This window comes from Triticum aestivum, chromosome 5A, assembly GCF_018294505.1.
Source record: "Triticum aestivum cultivar Chinese Spring chromosome 5A, IWGSC CS RefSeq v2.1, whole genome shotgun sequence".
Taxonomy (NCBI): domain Eukaryota; kingdom Viridiplantae; phylum Streptophyta; class Magnoliopsida; order Poales; family Poaceae; genus Triticum; species Triticum aestivum.
The window spans coordinates 490,269,327-490,275,611 of record NC_057806.1 but is presented as its reverse complement, the minus strand read 5'-3'; positions in this window follow the sequence as shown (position 1 = coordinate 490,275,611).

Genomic DNA, 6,285 nt, shown 5'->3' with positions numbered 1-6,285 from the left:
CGAGGATTCGATCAATCCCGTATACAATTCCCTTTGTCTAGCGGTATTGTACTTGCCCGAGATTCGATCGTCGGTATCCCGATACCTTGTTCAATCTCGTTACCAGCAAGTCTCTTTACTCGTTCCGTAACACATCATCCCGTGATCAACTCCTTGATCACATTGTGCACATTATGATGATGTCCTACCGAGTGGGCCCAGAGATACCTCTTCGTCACACGGAGTGACAAATCCCAGTCTCGATTCGTGCCAACCCAACAGACACTTTCGGAGATACCTGTAGTTTACCTTTATAGTCACCCAGTTATGTTGTGACGTTTGGCACACCCAAAGTATTCCTACGGTATCCGGGAGTTGCACAATCTCATGGTCTAAGGACATGATACTTGACATTTAGAAAAGCTTTAGCATACGAACTACACGATCTTTGTGCTAGGCTTAGGATTGGGTCTTGTCCATCACATCATTCTCCTAATGATGTGATCCCGTTATCAATGACATCCAATGTCCATGGTCAGGAAACCGTAACCATCTATTGATCAACAAGCTAGTCAACTAGAGGCTTACTAGGGACATGTTGTTGTCTATGTATCCACACATGTATCTGAGTTTCCTATCAATACAATTCTAGCATGGATAATAAATGATTATCATGAACAAGGAAATATAATAATAACCAATTTATTATTGCCTCTAGGGCATATTTCCAACAGTCTCCCACTTGCACTAGAGTCAATAATCCAGTTCACATCGATATGTGATTAACACTCAAGGTCACATCCCCATGTGACTAACACCCAAAGAGTTCTGGGTTTGATCATGTTATGCTTGTGAGAGAGGTTTCAGTCAACGGGTCTGCAACATTCAGATCCGTATGTACTTCGCAAATTTCTATGTCATGTTGCAGATGCAACTACTGTGCTACATTTGGAGCCATTTCAAATAACTGTTCTACTTGGAGCTATTCCATTATACGTATCCGGTATCTCTACTCAGAGCTATCCGGATAGGTGTTAAGCTTGCATCGACGTAACTCTTTACGTCGAACTCTTTATCACCTCCATAACCGAGGAACATATCCTTATTCCTCTAAGGATAATTTAGACCGCTATCTGGTGATCTACTCCTAGATTACCTTTGTACCCTCTTGCCAGATATGTGGCAAGGCACACATCAGGTGCGGTACTCAGCATGGCATACCGTATAGAGCCTGTGACAAAAGCATAGGGGATGACCTTCGTCCTTCCTCTTTCTTCTGCCGCGGTCGAGCTTTAAGTCTTAACTTCATACCTTACAACTCAGGCAAGAACTCCTTCTTTGACTGATCCATCTTGAACACCTTCAAGATCATGTTAAGGTATGTGCTCATTTGAAAGTACCATTAAGCGTTTTGATCTATCCTTATAGATCTTGATGCTCAATGTTCAAGTAGCTTAATCCAGGCTTTCCATTGAAAAACACTTTCAAATAACCCTGTATGCTTTCCAGAAATCCTACATCATTTCTGATCAACTATATGTCAACAACATATATTCATCAGAAATTCTATAGTGCTCCCACTCACTTCTTTGGAAATACAAGTTTCTCATAAACTTTGTATACACCCAAAATCTTTGATCATCTCATCAAAGCATACATTCCAACTCCGAGATGCTTACTCCAGTCCTTAGAAGGATTGCTGGAGCTTTGCATACTTATTAGCATCTTTCAGGATTGACAAAAACTTCCGGTTGTATCACATACAACCTTTCCTTAAGAAAATCGTCGAGGAAACAATGTTTTGACATCCTATCTGCAAGATTTCATAAATAATGCAGTAATCACTAATATAATTCCAACAGACTCTTAGCGTCGCTATGAGTGAGAAAGTCTCATCATAGTCAACTCCTTGAACTTGTCAGAAAAAATCTTAACGACAAGTCGAGCTTGCTTAATGGTGATACTTACCATCATTGTCCGTCTTCCTTTTAAAATCCATCTGTACTCAACAGCCTTACGACCATCGAGCCATTCTGCCAAAGTCTACACTTTGTTTTCATACATGGATCCTCTCTCGGATTTTATGGCCTCGAGCCATTTATCGGAATCCGGGCCCACCATCGCTTCTCCATAGCTCGTAGGTTCATTGTTGTCTAGCAACATGACTTCCAAGACAGGATACATACCACTCTGAAGTAGTACGCATCCTTGTCATCCCACGAGGTTTGGTAGTGACTTGATCTGAAGTTTCATGATCACTATCATAAGGTTCTACTTCAATTGGTGTAGGTGCCATAGGAACAACTCCCTGTGCCCTGCCACACACTAGTTGAAGAGACGGTTCAATAACCTCATCAAGTCTCCACCATCCTCCCACTCAATTCTTTCGAGAGAAACTTTTCCTCGAGAAAGGACCCGATTCTAGAAACAATCCCTTATTGCTTTTGGATCTGAGATAGGAGGTATACCCAACTGTTTTGGGTGTCCTATGAAGATTCATTTATCCGCTTTGGGTTCAAGCTTATCAACCTGAAACTTTTTCACATAAGCGTCGCAGCCCCAAACTTTTAAGAAATGACAGCTTAGGTTTCTCTAAACCATAGTTCATATGGTGTCATCTCATCGGAATTATGTGGTGCCCTATTTAAAGTGAATGTGGTTGTCTTTAATGCCTAACCCATAAACTATCGTGGGAATTTGATAAGAGACATCATGGTATGCATCATATCCAATAGGGTGCAGTTATGATGTTCGGACACACCATCACACTATGGTGTTCCAGGCTATATTAGTTGTGAAACAATTTCCACAATGTCTTAATTCTGTGCCAAACTCATAATTCAGATATTCATCTCTATGATCATATCATAGATCTTTTATCCTCTTGTCACGACGATCTTTCAACTTCACCCTGAAATTACTTGAACCTTTCAATAATTCAGACTCGTGATTCATCAAGTAAATATACTCAACATCTACTCAAATCATATGTGAAGTAAGAACATAACGATATCCACTGCATGCCTCAGCACTCATTGGACTGCACACATCAAAATGTATTACTTCCAGCAAGTTGCTTTCTAGTTCCATTTTACCGAAAATGAGGCTTTCAGTCATCTTGCCCATGTGGTATGATTTGCATGTCTCAAGTGATTCAAAACCAAGTGAGTCCAAACGGTCCATTTGCATGGAGTTTCTTCATGCATATACACCAATAGACATGGTTCGCATGTCTCAAACTCTTCAAAACGAGTGAGCACAAAGATCCATCAACATGGAGCTTCTTCATGCGTTTTATACCGATATGACTTACGTGGCAGTGCCACAAGTAGGTGGTACTATCATTACTATCTTATATCTTTTGGCATGAACATGTGTATCACTACGATCGAGATTCAACAAACCATTCATTTTAGGTGCAAGACCATTGAAGGTATTATTCAAATAAACAGAGTAACCATTATTCTCCTTAAATGAATAACCGTATTGCGATAGACATAATCCAATCATGTCTATGCTCAATGCAAACACCAATCTTGATGGTAGAGGGAGCGTGTGATGCTTGATCACATCAAGCTTGGAAAAACTTCCAACACATACTGCCAGCTCACCTTTAGCTAGTCTCCATTTACTCCGCAGCCTTTTATTTCAAGTTTACTAACATTTAGCAACCGAACCGGTATCTAATACCATGGTGCTACTAGGAGTACTAGTAAAGTACACATTAACACAATGTACATCCAATATAGTTCTATCGGCCTTGCCAGCCTTCTCATCTACCAAGTATCTAGGGTAATTCTACTCCAGTGGTTGTTCCCCTTATTACAGAAGCACTTAGTCTCGGGTTTGGGTTCAACCTTGGGTTTCTTCACTAGAGTAGCAGCTGAATTGCCGTTTCATGAAGTATTCCTTTTTGCCCTTGCCCTTCTTGAAACTAGTGGTTTCACCAACCATCAACAATTGATGCTCCTTCTTGATTTCTACTTTTGTGGTGTCAAACATCGCGAATATCTCAAGGATCATCATATATGTTCCCGATATATTATAGTTCATCACGAAGCTCTAGCAGCTTGGTGGCAATGACTTCGGAGAAACATCACTATCTCATCTGGAAGATCAACTCCCACTCGATTCAAATGATTGTTGTACTCAGACAATCTGAGCACAAACTCAACAATTGAGCTTTTCTCCCTTAGTTTGTGGGCTAAGAAAATCGCCGGAGGTCTTATACCTCTTGACGTGGGCACGAGCCTGAAATCCCAATTTCATCCCTCGAAACATCTCATATGTTTCGCGACGTTTCAAAACGTCTTCGATGCCTCAACTCTAAACCGTTTAACTGAACTATCACGTAGTTATCAAAATGTGTATGTCAGATGTTCGCAACATCCACAGACGACGTTCGAGGTTTAGCACACTGAGCGGTGCATTAAGGACATAAGCCTTCTATGAAGCAATGAGGACAATCCTCAGTTTACGGACCTAGTCCGCATAATTGCTACTATCAACTTTCAACTAAATTTTCTCTAGGAACATATCTAAACAGTAGAACTGAAGCGCGAGCTACGACATAATTTGCGAAGATCTTTTGACTATGTTCAGGATAATTAAGTTCATCTTATGAACTCCCACTCAGATAGACATCCCTCTAGTCATCTAAGTGGTTACATGATCTGAGTCAACTAGGCCGTGTCCGATCATCACGTGAGACGGACTAGTCATCATCGGTGAACATCTTCATGTTGATCGTATCTACCATACGACTCATGCTCGACCTTTCGGTCTCTTGTGTTCCGAGGCCATGTCTGTACATGCTAGGCTCGTCAAGTCAACCTAAGTGTTTCGCGTGTGTAAATTTGTCTTACACCCGTTGTATGTGAACGTTAGAATCTATCACACCCGATCATCACGTGGTGCTTCAAAACAACGAACTGTCGCAACGGTGCACAATTAGGGGGAACACTTTCTTGAAATTATTATGAGGGATCATCTTATTTACTACCGTCGTTCTAAGTAAACAAGATGCAAAAACATGATAAACATCACATGCAATCAAATAATAGTGACATGATATGGCCAATATCATATAGCTCGTTTGATCTCTATCTTGGGGCTCCATGATCATCTTGTCACCGACATGACACCATGATCTCCATCATCATGATCTCCATCATCGTGTCTTCATGAAGTTGTCTCGCCAACTATTACTTCTACTACTACAGCTAACGGTTAGCAATAAAGTAAAGTAATTACATGACGTTTATATTGACACGCGGGTCATAAATAAATTAAGACAACTCCTATGGCTCCTGCCGGTTGTCATACTCATCGACATGCAAGTCGTGATTCCTATTACAAGAACATGATCAACTCATACATCACATATATCATTCATCACATCCTTTGGCCATATCACATCACATAGCATACCCTGCAAAAACAAGTTAGACGTTCTCTAATTGTTGTTTGCATGTTTTACGTGGCTGCTGTGGGTTTATAGCAAGAACGTTTCTTACCTACGCAAAAACCACAACGTGATATGCCAATTGCTATTTACCCTTCATAGGACCCTTTTCATCGAATCCGATCCGACTAAAGTGGGAGAGACAGACACCCGCCAGCCACCTTATGAAACTAGTGCATGTCAGTCGGTGGAACCGGTCTCACGTAAGCGTACGTGTAAGGTTGGTCCGGGCCGCTTCATCCCAAGATGCCGCCGAATCAAGATAAGACTAGTAACGGCAAGATAATTGACAATATCGACGCCCACAACTACTTTGTGTTCTACTCGTGCATAGTAACTACGCATAGACCTAGCTCTAATACCACTGTTGGGGAACGTAGCAGAAATTCAAAATTTTCTACGCATCACCAAGATCAATCTATGGAGTAATCTAGCAACGAGGGGAAGGAGAGTGCAACTACATACCCTTGTAGATCGCTAAGCGGAAGCGTTCAAGTGAACGGGGTTGATGGAGTCGTACTCGTCGTGATTCAAATCACCGATGATCCTAGTGCCGAACGGACGGCACCTCCGCGTTCAACACACATACAGCCCGGTGACGTCTCCCATGCCTTGATCCAGCAAGGAGAGAGGGAGAAGTTGAGGAAGACTCCATCCAGAAGTAGCACAACAGCGTGGTGGTGGTGGAGGAGCGTGGTACTCCAGCAGGACTTCGCCAAGCACCGCAAGAGACGAGGAGGGAGAGGGGTAGGGCTGCACCAACAAGGGAAGAATTCGTATCTCTGGCAGCCCAAAACCTCAAGTATATATAGGGGGAGGGGAGGGGCTGCGCCCCCACCTAG